This window comes from Rhinopithecus bieti, unplaced genomic scaffold (assembly GCF_001698545.2).
Source record: "Rhinopithecus bieti isolate Rb0 unplaced genomic scaffold, ASM169854v2 scaffold_19858, whole genome shotgun sequence".
NCBI lineage: Eukaryota > Metazoa > Chordata > Mammalia > Primates > Cercopithecidae > Rhinopithecus > Rhinopithecus bieti.
The window spans coordinates 1,762,635-1,780,932 of NW_016810077.1; the positions used below are offsets into that span (position 1 = coordinate 1,762,635).

The following is an 18,298-nucleotide window of genomic DNA, read 5'->3' on the forward strand; positions in this document are numbered from 1 at the left end:
CTCTTCAAAAAAGGCATTGAGACCCAGGGGTTCAGAAGAACTATGTGGCCCAAACACAGAATGCCAGTCATTTGTTTCACTGTGACAAAACAACAACCTCAGTAGAAAATTATTCTCCAAATCTGCCTTTCAATAATGGACTGATAATGGATCACTTAAGGTCTGTTAACTGGGGATTTGGAAAAAGACAAAAAGAGAATGCGCACAATCTCTAGCTCACCGTGCCAATGGAGTGCACGTGCCTAACTGCCCAACCCAGAGAAGCTCTTTTAAAAGATTCCAGTCAGTCAGCACTGCTTATCTGTTCCAGCTCCTATTTTCCATGGAAGAAGGGGTGGGGAATGAAACACTGGGCAAGCGCATTCAGAGAGAAACCAGTCTGTTTTGAAAAAGCAAGCTCTTGTGTCACGTATGATTCAGGTAAAATGTCCGTTTTTACCTTGGTGTTAAATTAATGCTTCACATTTGTAACTTGGTTAATGGCTGCTGGTAGTCAAAATCACTGGTTGCCATTTGCTCTTCAGCTGGAAAGGGAGAATGTCTGGTTTACATTTAGGGTAAATGCAGAGTGAGATGTCTTTTTTTCTGATATCACTCCCTGTAACACCAACTGGGTGTCCTAAAATTCAATCCTATTCTGACATTAACTACTCAGAGTTAGCATCAGACTCCACAGGTTTAAGGGCTCCATTTTACAAGACTGCGCTTGCTTCAAACTCAATCACAAGTCCCAGGAATCCAGACTACCTGTACTTCTGTTTGACTTGACTATAAATTTGGGGGTTCCCATAATGTTCTCTTCAAATTTGGTAATTTAGTAGAATAACTCACAGAACTCAGGAAAACACCTTACTCACCATTACTGATTTATTATAAAGGATACAACTCAGGAACAGCCAAATGGAAGAGATGCAAAAGGCAAGGTATTTGAGGGTAGTGGGAGGATGGAGCTTCTCTGCTCTTTCCAACCTCAGCACCCTCCCAGCACTCTGATGCGTTCACCAACCTGGAAGCTACCTGAACCCCATTGTTTAGGGGTTTTTATGAAAACTTCATTACATAGGCATCATTGATTAAATAACATTGGCCGTTAGTGATTGAAAATCTCCAGTCCCTCTCCCCTTTCCAGATGCTGATGGTGGGTGTAAAAGTTCCAATGCTGGAATCACATGGTTGGATCCTCTGGTGACCAGCCCCCACCCATCCTGAGGCTACCCAGGTGCCTACAATGAGTTACCACATTAAAACAAAACTTAGGTATGGTTAACAGGGGTTCACTATGAATAACAAAGGACACTCTTATCAGGAATGGGGCTCTGTGATGTGACATGGGGGCAAAGGCCAAATATGAATTTATTATACACATAACATGATGCTGTATAAGAAAAGTCTCATAAGGAGAGCGAATTCTTATTTCAGCTGGCTGCTGCAATTTCAAACAGTGCCAGATAGTTCACTTAAAAGGTCAAGCTTGCTTTCAAGGCCAAAACAAGGCAGTTGTTTAAGTCATTGATGCCCTGAGTCAACGACTAATAAAGTTATTTCCTAAGGGACACCTTCCTGACATGATGACAGGTCACTTCACAACATGCTCCTATAGTTCTCTATCCCTGCCTTTCAAAACATTTATCACAAACCTATAAGTAATTGTTTGATTAAAGGTTTATTTCTCTCTGAGGTCTGGTCTACATGTATCATGGTTATCATTGCATCCCAGGGCTTAGCTTGTAGAAGCTGCTAGTAAATATTAATTTAACAGATACAAGAGTTTTAATCAGATCTCCTTGCTTGGAAGCAAAAACTGCAAAGTATCTTACAATCTTCGTACCTTCTTACCTTCAATTTACATCCCAAATTCTATGTGACATGCAAGGCTTCCTGAATCCTTTAGCAGAGACTCAAGACTCCATTTGAGCCTCATCAGCAGAGAAGACGAATTTAGCTCCGCCATGGCATTCCGAATAAGTTGGGGCAGCTCTGGGCACTCTGAAGTGATAGAGTAAGCTTCTTCTAAAATAACACACAAATAACTAATATGAATCACATAGAATGCCTACATTCCAAAAAATGTGACAGATCATTCCTGCACATTAGGTTGGCTTCGGGCTTCATAACTCAGCAGGATTCTGCAGCTTCACTTGGTCTCAGCAAAGGGGAGAAACATGGGCCTTCTGGAAACAGAGTTTCAATGGTTTTCCAGGAGACAAAAGATAGACTCCCCATCTGGAAGTCTGACACATGACTTCTAAATCAGGGTGAGGCTCTGTCATAGCTCAGTGACAAAATCGGCTGCAAAACACAGAGTCTCTACGTTTCTCTTTTATACACAGCAGATGAATCTATGGTTATTTCTTAGCAACCAAATTTGAGAGGCAAAAAGATTGTGCCAAGAAAGCTATAAGTGTAGTTTTTTCCTGTCTTTTTTCTCTCACTCACACACAAAAAATAGTATTTACCTATTTATATCTGATAATACCATCTGTTTTTATTGTGTGGAGACTCTTACCCATTTAAGGAAGGCAACAACTTAGTCGCTGTCAGTTGAAGAAAGGTAGAAATGAAGAGGGTCTTGTGTAACACCAACTTGTGTCATGGGGCACCAAGAGAAAGTGGAAATGTTACATCTTGCTCTGACACTAGGTGTACTCGACAATCATGATGAGGCTTCTGCTGGGTGCAAAGAACTGGCCCAGGTGATGAAGGCAATAGAAAGGTGTCACACTCAGACCTAAATCTCAAAAGGAGCTTATGCATTGGTGAAAGAAGGCATAAGTACAAGACCAAACAAATGAATTACACAGTTACATTGTAAGGTAATATATGCTAGAAGAACAATAGTCACTGCACAGGGTTTATGAGTTGGACCAAGAAAGATGCATAAGATTTATATAGTTAGGGGGTGAAGGAATAAGGGGTGAAAGGGGGTGGTTAATAACAGGGCACATAATATTTTATGTGGACGAATGGAACAACCAATAAAGAAGGCAAAAGAAAGTCAAGGTCAATTTAATGAATTAGTGAGCACACACAGAGATGGAGTGGAATTTATGAGACAGAAATGATGGGGATAAGAGTGGAAAGGTGATTAGGATCAAATGCTAAGTGAGTCTCAAATGCCACAATAAAAAATTTTCAAGACATAACTCAGGCGCAGAACGTAACAGGCACCTGAGAAATTATTGCTTTAGGGGTAAAAATATCACTTTTAGAATATTCAAATATTTTTATAAGCAGAGAGGAATTTAGGCTTGATATAAGTAGTAGGAAGTCACTGGTGATATCTGAGAAAGGGAATGATAGAAAAATACATTTAGGGACATACTATTATATATCAAGAAAATTAATCTGAAAGCATCAGAAGGAATTCATTGGAGAGAGTTCAAGATTGACAGCAGGAAGCCTAATTTTATGTTAGGGTATATATCTGGGTACCTTGAGAAATAAAACACAGATGGACTTCAAAATTAAAATTCTGAGTAGAAAAATAGTTACGCTTTAAAAAATTAAACTTTCAGATTTAGCCAGTAAATTGATGCAAATGGACAAAGCAATTAGATTTTAAGGAAGCACATGTTTCCTGAAAGTCTTAACTGACTTTTTCAAAAGAGAAATAAATTTGATTTGTACTTTTTTAAACTAGGTAATACCTGGGTACTCTGGTGGAATTAAATACTTAATGGTAAAAATACCACTTTTAGAATAGGCAAAGATTTTGTATGAAGTAACACAGAAGAGCAGTCATTTACAACATACACAAAAGGGTGCCAGATATATTCTAGCCAGGTTAAACACACTGAGAGCAAACGATCAACTTAAGAATACACTGGGCCCTTAATCAATGGAAAAATCATTTGGCATTATTACACTCACCATGCAATCAAACCTCTGTTTAAAATCAAGTTACAATTACTCTAATTATGGACAAACATTTCATTTGTTGCACAACTGGTACCTAATCAAACAGTTCTGTAGAAGAGATGATTTTACCACAAGGTAACTTAATTTCAGCGCCAAATAAGTCCTTTAAATTATTTTAAAGAGTGTTTTAACCAATTTACATGTCAGAAATTTTATTTCTATAAAAATTACTACATGAACTAAGTCTAAATCAAACCAAAATGCCTTCCTCTACTTTGAAACAATAGTCTTCTCTCATAAACACTTTAGTCAAATATTTCCCAGCAACAGGCTTGTGTGCACTAACCAGGAAGTGAAACCAAATATGATCATATTGTGAAAGCCGAGTAAAATGAAAGAACACAATTGGAATTATCTGAAGCATATTAAAATTTCATCTGAAAATCCATTCCCTTGGAAACAACAATTTAATCAAGGCAGTAATAAAAGGAATTTTGAAAGCATAATTCTTCATTTTGTTGTGTGGTAATGTCCCCAGTCTTCTATGCAAATATCTTTTCCTGTAGCCAGCCTGGCTCATCTGAAACAAGCACTCACCCAGCCAGCCTGGTGAATGCAGGGAGCAGAGTTAAACAATCATTTTCATGCTAGTAAATCAACTTTGGTATAAACAATTGCAATCTTTAATGACTTACTTTGGAGAAAAATGTATCTTTTGCTTCTTAGGTAACAAGTAAATCACATTTCTCTTAATTATTTTGCTGGGGTTACTGTCATTCCCTTTAATCTACTGTAAATTATAAGCTCTCTAAAACCAGAAAATGTATTTTACTGATTAGTCTGCTTTTAACTGACTCAGTGACCTAAACATAGTGAGAGTTATTATAAGTACCTAACGATTATTCTTATTGTCCAAGGATAGTGTTAGCAAACAAAACTCACTACTGTTTACATTTTTCTGCTAAGATGGATACTAAGTAGGATCATCAATTTCTGGTTTCCATTACCATATCTCTTATTCCAAGGAAGTCGGGTGTGGGAGAAGGGGCTAGAAGACACCATGCAAAAATAAAATAAATTCTCATTTACTAATTATTATTCTTTATACTTATTTTTAATTTTAAGCAGGATTTGAGTAAGTTTAGTATTATACACAGGACAATATTTTTATGAAAACTTCCTAGCAATCTAAATAAGAAGATAGTTCCTGAACTACCTATGACTTCAGCAAGTGATCAGGTAGCACCTATTAGACACTGCACAAACACAATGCAAATCTGAACATTAGTGCTACTCTGCAGACAAAGCAGACACACTGCTGCTCTGTATACGAATGAAATTTAAGGCCGGGCACGGTGGCTCACGCCTGTAATCCCAGCACTTTGGGAGGCCAAGGTGGGCGGATCATGAGGTCAGGAGATCGAGACCATCCTGGCTAACACGGTGAAACCCCATCTCTACTAAAATACAAAAAATTAGCCGGGCGTGGTGGCGGGCGCCTGTAGTCCCAGCTACTCGGGAGGCTGAGGCAGGTGAATGGCGGGAACCTGGGAGGCGGAGCTTGCAGTGAGCCGAGATCCCGCCACTGCACTCTGCACTCCAGCCTGGGTGACAGAGCGAGACTGCGTCTCAAAAAAAAAAAAAAAAAAAAGAATGAAATTTAAAAGGAAAAAAAAACTATGAATAAATAAGCAGTGACAGACAAATCTATTGGCACCATACATGCATGAGTATAAATATATATAATACGCAAATCATGTGGTTAGTGAACTCTAGAAACACTTGAGAGCCTACTATGTTTTAAGAACAGTGTCACACTTAAGAAACTGAGTCAATTCTATTGCCATGGTGTTAAGAGGTTGATGAGCCTGGCTAGTGGGTCTCATTCAGAGCTTGTCTGTGGATGCACCAAAAAGTATTGAGGCTGGCCAGTCTCCTACTCAGTCCCCTTTTCTTTGGGCACCCTCTTTTCTTGTTACTCCCTCACTTGCTTTATCAAATACTGTACTTTCACCACAGAGCCTGATCCTTTATATTTATATTCAATGAATTCTCTTGATAGGGAGAATTCATTGAGCATTTGTTGTGGTATGGTCCGAATAAGATAAGAAAGTATATTTCATTTTATATCTATCCTTAAAACACTTACAAAGTTAGGAAAATGGGAAATTTATACACAGGGTGAAAAGGAAAAAAAATAAAGGATTAAATAGTGGAGTGGAACAACTCTGAACATCATGCTCAAAAGTTTTTGGAGCTTTTTTTTTTTCAGTCATTTAAATCATACACTTGACTTTAGAATAAGGATATAAGCTCAGAGAGAAAAAAATTAGCTGCTGAAGACAAATGACTGGTGAGCAACAGCTTGATCCCATAACTGACACCAAACTTGGTGCTCTTCCAACCATCCAAAGCTTCCTCCCATAAGGTGAACAGGTATAGCTCAGGGAATGGAGAAGGCAATATAGATAAGGTATCTCTGACCTGTTAGGGATATGCAGGGGCTGGGGCAGGAAAAAGATCTCCAGTGGGGCAGTGGGGAGGGACAGAGCAGAAGGGTGTTGCCTGAGGAAGAGCAGTGAGGTTGCAGAGGATCTTCACGGCCAGAGGGAGACGACTTCACAAATAAATGAGGCAGTGAGGACATTTATGGTTGGAGATTCCAGAATATGAGCGTATGGCTTGAATTGACTTACAAAAGAGAACAATTACAGATTCTAAAACAGAATGCAAGCAATGTTTTAGAAAAATTAATCTGGTGAGGCATGAGAGATACAATGGGGCAGGATCAGGGGCCAGGGGAAATGAAGGTAAGGGAACCAGGCAGGATCCTACTGCAGTCATTCAATGCTGAAGCAGTCAAGAGTAAAGACCATGGTAGTATCAGTGAGACTGACCAGGAATGAAGGAATTTAGGCAGAACTGTGGGTTCTGACTGATGAGAGAGATGGGAAAAGGGAAGAGCAGTAAAGTTGGCCTGGTGAAAGGCTCTGTTATAAAGTGCTAGTTAATATTCCAATATTCAGTGGAAGACCAAGAAGCTATTTGGTGAATTTTGCCCTTTCATTTCAAAGCAAGGCTAATAATTAACAAAATTAATCTTGTATACTTTATTAAAGGTTTAGCATAGCTAAGGTTTGACTGAGTACTGTTCTCGCAAGTGAACCTAGCGGGAAAGCTGAAGAAGGTGAGATGAAAAGACCATTTAGGTGCAGACCTAATGAGACACAGGTACAGGTACCATTCTATTGAACCCAAAAAGGTATTTGTGAAAGGGAGTGACTTAATCCAGTCAGCGTCAAATCTTAAATTTAAAAAGTGAGAATTTGCCACTTTGGTAGCAGCATGAACAACTTGTTAAAAAGGTGAAATACACATAGGGAGGAGACCAGGATAGATCAATTGTCCAGATGATAAACAGGAAAGGAGGGTTGAACTAAGATGTAACTGAGTGTGAAGAGAAGAGCAGATAGAAGCAAAAATACTACTATTACTTGTAAGTGCTTTCAAGCAGGTGCTCTGCTAACTAGCTTATGGGCATAGACTCTAGGGCTCCTTAGGTATCCATCAGAAGGACTTGGTAGCAGATTAGATGTTAAGGAGAGTCAGGACTCAAGGACAAGTGACTTACACTAGCTTTGGTCACAGGGTCAATGATGAAGGAGGCTAGTGAGTGAAACACTGAGTTTGCAGTACCTGTGGGCCATCCAGGTAGTGAGGTCTAGTAGGCAAATGAAAACACAAACTGGAGCCCTAGGGAGAGGAAAAAATATCAATGAGTTTGTTAGGCTGTTTTTGCCGAAGACTTGGGCCAATGTTGGACTTAAAGACCTGCACTTGGTAAAATTTTAAAAGTTACTTAAAATAAATAACTCAATGCAGTCTCAGTCCATCTCCCACATAAAAGAATTCATTGAATACCTTCCTTCCAGAATATTTCCATTTAAAATTGGGACAATTTAGTTTTTTATGAAGATGACTGAATTCATTAAAACATGAAGTTTATATATTCGAAAACACCCACATATGCAAACCTGCATCCACGTAACTACAAAACATCTCTTCAAATGACTTCTACTTGGTTGTGCAACTGGAGATAAATAGAATTGGAAGCAATCAAAGACATTCTTTATAAAAATAACTTCCAGCCTCCCTATTGCAGGTGCTCACTGTCTTCCTGATCATGAACTGCCAACTCACTAACAAAACATTAGGGCATATTTTTCATTTCACTTCAGTGTTAAAAAGCTGCTCCCTTTCCCAAGCTACTTTATCTTTAATTTGTTGTCTAATGGTTGTAGAGATAGTGAATATATTTAGCATATCAACAGGGTTAATAGAAACATGAAATAATTTCTGATGTGATGTATGGTACATTTTATAAACATCAATCTCCTTTCTTTGCTAGCTTTGATAGAGTTGGAAAATGTTATCCTTTGGGAATTTAATTTTGAAGAATTGCTCTGGTTTTGTTTTTCCTACAGAATCCGTCTCCGTTTAATGTACTATATACTTATGTTGTTTCGCTTTTCTCCACACAGTAAGCAGTAAGCTCTGGTAGCACAGGGCTTCTATTTGCAGGGCTCACTGTGGTATCCCATTGCCTAGCCCAGATAGTAGGGGCTCAGTAAATAGTTTCTGAGTGAATAATCACAAGCCTGTGATTATTTCACTTCAGGAACTTAATATGTGCTTTTTTTTTTTAGCAATCACACCCCAATCTTCATGTTCCAACTTAATTTCGAACTATGACTTCTATTATATTTATATACCTCAAACAAACTCTCAGAATACGCTGTGGAGGGACTCTGCAGGGCCCTGAAGGGTACTGGTACAAAGGAATTAACATGGGAAAAACTGCAGCAAAGTGTCAACAAAGTCTCCCAGTTTCTCCAGGTGATTTTTCTGTCCAGCTCTGTCTTATGAGGAGAAGTTATAATGATTTTTCTCCTACCCACACTCTTCTGACTTCTGGCTTCCCTGATCTTAATTCCTATTTGCAGCATCTGTTTCAGCCCAGGGTGAAACAAAACTGAGGGGTCAAAACAAACCTGAGTTTGCATCTGTTGTTTTCATTGCTTGAGGCTTTGAATTTTTTTGTCATTAACTTAAGAGAATGGTCTAAGCCTGTATTTCTACACGGACCAGAAACTCACATTAACTTAATATTACAAGACAGAATAGACTTTCCCCCTCAAGGTTCTGATTGTCCTTCTCTGTCCCCATTATAAAACCTAATAATTTCCTCACTACCCTGTTTGATGGGATAATCATAGTGACCACTTGCATTCATTACTCAACATAAATGTTTTTCCTGGTAAACTGGATTTAGCTTGTATGTATTATTGCATAATCAAATCCAAGGAAAAACTATTACCATACTCCAAATTGATATTAAGAATGAAATTAAAACTTCAAACTTAGAAAAAAATGATGTACTCTGAGTAATTCATGCTATAACTTTTCCATTTGATGTCTAAATATATGCTAGAAAAAATATTGTTCTTTGTGCTCTTTGTGAAATGTAATCAATATATAACCTAAGCGAGAACTTTTTAAATCGTTTGGATTAGGGCTAGTTTAATTCATAGGCCAATAATTCCAAACACATCCCTTATATCAGCAAGGCAATATTTAGAAAGGCTGTCATCATCTGCATAAAAGACAATTCACTTGACAACACTCCTTTTTTGGGCAATGACTCAAATCAGCTAGACTGAAAATAAATCTAAAGGGTACACAGCTGTCATGTAGCCACAAGTAGCCTTCTGAGCAATTACTTGATTCATTTTTCCCTATTCGTACAACTGGTTTTGCAAACAGGATTGCAATCCAACAAATGAATGCCCCCCCCGCCTCCCCGCCCGCCCACTATGAAGAGAGCTTTCTGCTATCCTTGGGAAGGCTCTAGTGGATTCCTTTGCCCTGATGGGCATGATAAACTGCACATAGTGGTTTCTTGATTTTATTTAATGAGAAACAGATCTTTAAAATCAATGACCTATGTGAACCATTTACAAAATAAGTGCTCAAAAATTTGAGAATATGATTTTATCAAAGGGATGTTGGCATCAAAGTTTGAAGGACAGATATGTGTCAGACTGGATTGCTATCTATGTCTACTAGGTACAGGGAATTTATTTTCATTGTAACATTCCACAATTGCTGTTTTAACATTTTATTATGGAAAATTTTAAACATACACAAAAGTTGAGAGAGTGGTACAATGACACCCATCTGCCCACCACTCTGATTCAACATCACAATACCCACCCTCATTGGATTATTTTGCAACAGATTCTAGATATATTCTGTCTTATTTCAGTATGGATCCCTAAAACAGAAAGAGTCTTTAAGATATAACCACAATATCACAATAATATCCAGTGGCATGCTGGTAAATATTTAGCAACCAGTTTTCTGAGAAAAGAAAAAAAAAAAGGACCCTGGTTCTTTGTCATTTTCCATGATTCCCACCATGGCCAATTTCAAAGTACCAACATGACGTCACTGAATGTGGAGTTGAGAAGAGATGTGTCATACGTCATTATATAGTACTTCTACTCTGCAGACACCTTAGACATAAATAATCTTAACAGCACAGATAACAACAAATTATAGTAAAATTATTAGGGAGTGAGAGTTTTGAGTATTTATTTTACTTTTGATACTTTAAGTTTGTATCATTTAGTTTTTAATGACTATGTTTGACTAGCTTGCAAAATTCCTATAACACAACAGTTTTCACAAGCTTATGTGTGTCAGCTCTAGAATCATTACTAAATCATATACACATAATTAACAATTCCTTAATATTACCAATTACCCAAATTTCTCTGATACATCTCTTGTCTTTTCTACTTAGCTATAGAGAAACAGCTTCAGCAGGAAGGAGGAGGAACTTTGCTTCAGAAAGCTACACTAAGGGCTCCTTTCTGGGTATAGCTCAGTCAGCTGTTAGTCTGTTGCCAGGAGGTTGAGTCAGATGCCACTGTGATTATGTACCTTCATGTCACTCAGGAATCATAGTAATGTGATTAATTTGCTTTTTATTGCCTATTCTTTGGCTCTCAAAAGAAAAAGCGTTTGAAAGGAAGTAGTAGGGAGACTTGGAAGAAGGGAAAATATGTCTATTCCAGGTAGACAACCATGAGCTGATGGAGTGTTCTGACAGAAAGAAGATTGCTAGGAAGATGTGAGTTACTCTTCTGGGCTTGACATATCCCACCATCGAAACTTGGTTCGCAAACAGTCCTCTTTAAATGTGCCTTCCAGAACTGAATATGGCACATTAGATGTGACAGTCCTGAAGCAGATGGTAAAGTGGAGTTACTGCCATCCTTGATAAGATGCCAACACTGGACTGCAACTCCACTTTGGGCTCACAGTCAAGTAGAACTCAAGTCCAACCAATGAACCAGTGCCTATTAGCACTCACCGAGACTCCACAGCATACATTCACAAATCCTCTCTCACCATCGAATTGGGTGCCAGGCTGCTTTTCCAACCTTTCCTACTATGCCTTTGAACATGCTCTCTATTCTGATAGGCCAGCCTAACCTATTGTCCAAAAAACATATACCATTTTTATTAAAAAAAAATTACTATGGAAAATGTCTAATGTATATAGAAGTATGAATAATATTATAAGGGTCCCCCATATACCATTTACCCAGTCCCAACAACGATCAATTCATATCACACCCATGCCAGGTGTTTTGAAGCAAATCCTGGATGTATCATTTCATCTGCAATGATTTCAGTACTGCATACATTCTTTCCTACACACCTCTGCTCAAACATTTCCCAGTCCACCCCCTTCGTCAGCTTTCCAAATCTTATCACGTCCTGCAAGCCTCACCTCCTACGATGTTTCCACTGAACTTGTGAGTCATATGCCTCCTTGGGACATCTGTCTTATTGTTGTCCTCTTGTTCTTACCTTTAAGTTGGACACTCACTGTCACTGGCCTTGAAAGCAGGCCTTGAAAGCTCTCTCACCGTACATATAGTGCAAGAATTCACGTTTAACAGGGAAAGAACCGAAGGATACACACTTGGTTTCATAGAGTTTATTAAAATTTGACACAACAATTTTATTCAGCATATTAATCAAATTCTGTACATGGGAAATGTCTTGGTAAATGCCTTGGTAAATGTCTTGGACAGGGTGTGCAGACACAGTATGAGAGGGTGGGAAGAAAACTGGACACAGAGCTAAAAGGCCTGGTTCTTGTCCTGCCCTTCTGTTTACATGCTATTTGAGGTATACTGTGTGACTTTTCTGAGGAACAGGAATTAATTGCAGTCATTCTTCCTCGTTCCCTCTCTAAATTGTCAGAATCAAATGTGATTATTATGTAAAGATGATTTTATAATTGATAAAGTACACTGTTGATGCTCATCTTTACCTGTAAATGCGGAAATCATTAACCATATCCCTAGACAACAAGAAAAGCTATTGGTTTGAATCCTAAATGTATAAGGAGAATAATTTTAAACTCCCAACAGGAAAAAAGGGAATGTGACAGTACAGAGATCAGATGGGATTAAGAATCAAGAAAACTCACCCTGGGAGGAATGTAACAGCATACTAGTATCTTTCTTAGACCTCAAAAACCACTGCCTTATAATTAAAACAAACAAATTAGAAATTACAAAGAAAGCAATATGTTTTCAACTATGTAAGAAAACTTCCTATTACATTAAAAATCAAATCAAAAGGCAAAATTTAACATCTGATTTCCTCTTCAAATAAAACTTTTCAATTGTAGCCAATAAAATGGTTATACTTTTGAGTTTATGCTCTCCTAGGGCATTCTCAATGTCTTTGACTTCTCAACTTAGCATTCTGCTTTGCCAAAGGAAAATCATTAATATCAAATTGCAACGATCTATCATGTTACACCAAACAGTACTTAAAGTCAATGGAATTGAGGTTTTCCCCTTGCTCCAGTAGAAAATAGGATAGATGGATTTATCAGGAAAGCACTGTTCTACAAACCATCCTGCAAACATCACTAGCATCCTGTGAGAGATCTGCAAATAGGCTTAGCCCATCTCAAGAACTCACTGGGATATTATAAGGTTTCTTATAAGCAATAAAAATCACAGGCATTGGAGAAAAGACTTAAATTTCATAAAACTCTGAATAATCTAGGCCAGCACAGGAAAAGGATTTTTCAACTTTGGACATTAATAAGACTTAGCAATAGTCGATAAAAACAACAGCTGCTGAGCCTGGTAAATCCAAATGAGATTATTAGGTCAAAATCATAGAAATACACAGAGAACATTCCAAAATTCCCAGCACACTGACAATAAAGCACCCAAACCAGAATCTCATTAGGGAAAGAAACATTTTGTTTAGAAATAATTTTTTTTTTTAATATGACTTCACCATGTGTAACATCTCTGGGATGTTACTAGAGAGGAAAACAATAAGAATCAAAAGTGTAAACTACTGAACAACAGCTTCCTTCCTTTTATTTCCCTTCCCTTCTCATGAAACCCTACTGCACACACCAAATAACTATGTATTCTTACATCTTGTTCTGCATAAACAGACATTTATAGAGATTTTAAAAACCATCTTGGTGCAGTGGCTCATGACTATAATCTCAGCACTTTGGTAGGCCAGGGAGGGAGAATCATTTGAGTCCAAGAGTTCAAAACCAGCCTGGGCAACATAGCAAGACTTCATCTCTACAAATAATTAATAATAATAATAATTAGCCAGGCTTGGTGGCATGCAACTGTGGTCCCAGCCACTCAGGAAGCGAGGCAGGAAGATAGCCTGAGCCTGGGAGGTCGAGGCTGGAGTGAGCTGTGACAGTGCCACTGCACTCCAGCCTGGGAGACAGAGCAAGACCCCAACTCAAAAAAAAAGAAAAAAAAAAAGAAAAAGAAAAAAATGGCACTTTGGGAAACCCAGTACTTTGGGAAACCAAGGTGGTTGGATATCTGAGGTCAGAAGTTCGAGACCAGCCTGGCCATGTGGCAAAATCTCATCTCTACTAAAAAAAAAAAAAAAAAAAAAAAAAAATTAGCCAGGCCTGCTGGCATGTGTCTGTTGTCCCAGTTACTTGGGAGGCTGAGGCAGGAGAATCATTTGAACCCGGGAGGCAGAGGTTGCAGTGAGCTGAGATTGCGCCATTGCACTCCAGCCTGAGTGACAGACTCCAGCCTGAGTGACAGGGGGGAGGCAAGGACTCATCTAAAAAAAAAAAATCAGTTTTCAAAACTTAGATAATATAGAATAAATTTCGCTTGTATAGATTGTTTTATAATTAAGAAAACTACACTCACTGGTTTTGTTACCTCATGCAAAACAGAAAAGAATCAAGAAGTTCTAGACTCCTAACAAATAAAACATGAATTTATACCTTAGACTTATGTTACTTTGAATACTTTGAGTGTTGTTACCCATGATGACCAATTAGCATAAAAGACTTTTCAAGGTTATAGTCTACATGTCTCAAAATATCCATTAAAAATGTGAAGGACCACAGTTTTCTTTTACTTGTCTATTTACCAAATAAGGTTGAATTTCAGAAAATGTGAAGACTGAAAAGTTTCAGGCTATAACAAAATGTAGAGGCTTTTGTGATCTTGTCCCGAGAAAGCTATAATTTTTTCTATTTTGTCAATAGTGCTTTTATTAGATCAACAACTATGCAAGCCTAATTTTTCAGCATTAAGTAATTTGACTCTACTTTAAAAATTACCAGAAAAAAGTAAATTTAAGTCTAGTTAACGGAACTGACAACTTACAAAAGATAAATCAGGCAGAGCTTGCCTTAATAGCTCCCCCAGTACATAAGACAAAACAAGTTTAGTGTGAGGACACATAAGCCCTAAGAAGTAGCTGATGTGAGGTTGAAGTAGTTGAATATGCTTGTATATTACAACAATAATGGATGCCAATACTCATGATGATAGCTTTATGTTAAGTATTTTTATAAGTGCTTAAATAAGTTATTTAAAACTCTCAAAAACCCCATGAGATTTTCTCCACTTTACAGATAAGGCGACTGAGACAGTTATGTGACTTATCTAAACATGCACGACTAGTAAATTCATAATACTAAAATGAGCATTAATATGAATATTCTTCAAAGCGATCTCTGAGAAAAATAAAAAGTAGCTTAGCTCAGTGGAAGGAACAACAGGCTAAACATGAATTCATTCATTCATTCATTCACTCACTCATTCAGTAAATATTTAGTGGTTGTTACGTGGTAAATGGCACTGGAGAAGCAACAAAATAAACAAAACCAGTGATGTCCTCAAACAGGCGCTATCTCTACCTCATGGAATTTATAGTCTGGTGACATAGACAAAGATTAAACAAATCATCTGTTATTTTATTATAATCATAGTAAGTGCTTCAGATGCTGCGGGGCAGGTAGAGGAAACACCTTGAAGACTCTGAAACTCTTAGGAGACTGAGCCACTGTGAGAACTGAGCCAGAGAGCTCAAAAGCTTGCCCTAGCAGACGATACTCTTCTCTAGTCCCTTAGCTAAAGGTAGGTGCAGGTTCAAGAAATAAATAATAACCAAGATGTCATGTTCAACCAAGCAAGACATGTTCAAGGCCAGGAGATCTCTGTCTAGTTCCATATTTTTGGTACATGAGAGTAGCCTTGGGTTTGCGTTTAAGTTTCAAATGCTCCCAGGATTTTACAACTTTTAAAGGTAAAAGCCATATAGCACACTGAAATTTTTTAATCCGTGAATTATTCATTTAAATAATATAATTTGTAGATTATATCAAGAGGGCAGTTACAAAAATTATCAGGAAAATTTGATTCTTGGTATAGTCAATACTTTCTGTTCCAAAGAATGTGTGAAGGTGGCTACTTCAGGCACATGGTACAGTAGAAGTCAGGAAAAAGATGGAGGAGACTGAACTCTTATCTGCCTACCATATGCCTTAACTTTAGCCAAGTTATGCAGTCCCTCAGAAAGTCAGCTTTTTAATTGATAAAAAACAGAAATAATTCTACCTGGTCTACTTTCTACGTTCACAGTGCTGACAACACCAAAAGTGATGGGAACTCTCTCTGCCCCAGGAGGTTTTAGAGAACAGCAGTCCATGAAAGAATAAGCTCCTCACAAACACAACCTCTATTCTCTCTAGGCTAAGAAACCCTACCCAATGAGCCCATAATTTTTTAGCTTTCTGGAAGACAATGAGCTACACTGCCTGGGGGGATTACCTGGTTTCAGCAAACCTCTCCTGTGCAAAATGTCATTATTCTTCCATAGAACAAATAGTACTTCTCCCAAATCCTTTCCCATTTCCAGTCAGAAGACATCCATGCTTAGAAGCTATGATTTTTAAAGTTGTGCTAATATAAAGCACACTCACTGGTAACCTGAAATTTGACCATCTGACCGTAAATCATTTGGTTCAAAATGATCCACTCCTCTGAAAAAGTTAGAAGTTATAGTAAAACTAGTAAAATATCAGTAATCACAGTTTGACTTAAGTAATTACCATAGGATCTTCTGATAAAAGGAAATAGAATATTTAATCCTATGTTTTTTTCTAAACTAACTTTTCTACTAGTCTCCTCTACTTCATCCCACTGCCCTACTTGGTCTTGCAATATGATCTCTCTCATCTTCAGCACACCCTCCATACAGATGCCAGTGTTACTCCCCAAAACAAATCGATATAATCTCTCAAAACCTTCCTTGGGGCTCCTGGGCCCTTCCTGGTGAAGCCATATTCTGTGTATAGGGTTATAAATGTATCTCCAAGCTCACCCCTGGCAGAGGCTGTGCCATGGTCAGCACTGGGTGTTCCAACTCCCACTCCAATGCTCTTGTTCTTTCATTCATGCCACAAAGGGGAAAAGCTGACATGACTGGGGAAGGTTACACTGTGTGGGTTTTTTAAAACTCAAAGTGTGGGGTTGATTCAGACATATTTTCACATTACTGTTAGGGCCATCACAACAGATAACAAAATTGGGAAAGAATACTTCTTTTGCTCATCAAGCAAAAAGAAACGAGCCACATAGGCAAAGAAACAAGAATTTAGAGGTAGAAGGAGTTTCAGGCCCTCATACCACAATGCAATGGGCACATGGATCATTCAGCTTCTATAGCTCCAAACATCTGATTCATGTATCACAACTTTATATTCTAAACATAGTATTATTTTAAAACTATACACGTCCCCAACATAAAAATATAAGCAACAAGAAACTTAAAAAATAATAAACTTAAAAATAATTGTCCAGGTGATGGAATTGAGTAACTGGAACACTTTATTTAATCTTAGGTAATTGATTAAAGATATCCAGAAATGATACAAGAAGATGTAATAAATAAAATAATAAACATGCATGTAGAAGGTTAAAAGCAACTTATGGACAATTTCTCCTGGATCTTATGGAAAACAATAACTTTCACAATATCTGCTAAATATTTAATTATAATTCTAAAACAAGTACAAGATAAGCATGCATGAGCTGTTTAACTACTTATTTTAAAAAATTCAATGGCCACAATGGCCAGGAGCAAATATTGCAAGCTATTATTAATCCAAATTTATTTTCATTTAATTAAAAAATAAATCTAATATAGGCTAAGTACCTTGAAGTGAGAGAAACCTGCTGATAAATGTTTCTACTGAAGGGTTAAGTTCAACAATGCAAAATCAAGCAAAAGGATCAATGACTGGTGAACATTCCAGCTGGCTCAAGATTCCCTCCCATGGAATATGCTTCAGCAGAAGTATCTGTCCTTTGCAACGCGCTGTTTCTGCGGCCCTAATTTCTATGTTACACTTTCCATGCAGACTCCCATTAGTCTTTCTTCACCTTCATGACTCCTGGGTAGAATAAGGACTGATAAAGTCAGGGACAATGGGAATTGCAGGGTCCAAAGCAGCCCATACCAGCCCCTATATCCCAACAATGTTGGGCTGGTCCAGTTCTATCATTAATGAAGAAAAAGCAACGCCTGAAAATCTTAGATCTCTTTTTAGCATTGTAAACCATGTAGGAGACGCTTATTACATCTGCTTTGTTCTCTATTTCTATGGTGCCTGTCACCATAGTAACAAGGCATACAGATGAAAAAGTAGGCTAGAAATACCCAAAAATGGGGGGCACAGAGGGCAATATGGGGGAAAGGGCCTTTCACTGATTAAGAGAGAAAAGGCTGCAGGGCGGAGCAAGATGGCCGAATAGGAACAGCTCCAGTCTCCAGCTCCCAGCGCGAGCGACACAGAAGACAGGTGATTTCTGCATTTTCAACTGAGGGACTGGGTTCATCTCACTAGGGAGTGCCAGACAATCGGTGCTGGTCAGCCGCTGCAGCCCGACCAGCGACAGCTGAAGCAGGGCAAGGCATCGACTCACCTGGGAAGCGCAAGGGGGAAGGGAATCCTTTTTCCTAGCCAGGGGAACTGAGACACACAACA

The 18,298-nt window shown here is 38.2% G+C and overlaps 1 protein-coding gene across 10 annotated transcripts in view; it reads right to left on the bottom strand.

Annotated features, from left to right (window-relative positions):
- Positions 1-18,298, bottom strand: part of LRRC8B (leucine rich repeat containing 8 VRAC subunit B) — a 74,509-nt gene that overhangs the window by 37,451 nt on the left and 18,760 nt on the right. Inside the window, exons 2-4 of one of the 10 annotated variants that reach the window (XM_017891249.1) lie at positions 7,555-7,611; positions 1,837-2,010; positions 440-524 (exon numbers count right to left, since the gene is read on the bottom strand). The exons of 3 other annotated variants lie outside the window; for them this stretch is intronic. The gene's annotated coding sequence lies outside the window, so the exon portion shown is untranslated. Of the gene's footprint in view, positions 1-439; positions 525-1,828; positions 2,011-7,489; positions 7,612-18,298 lie in introns of those variants that run through there. 6 more of the 10 variants (XM_017891247.1, XM_017891248.1, XM_017891252.1 and 3 more) reach the window with 6 other exon arrangements.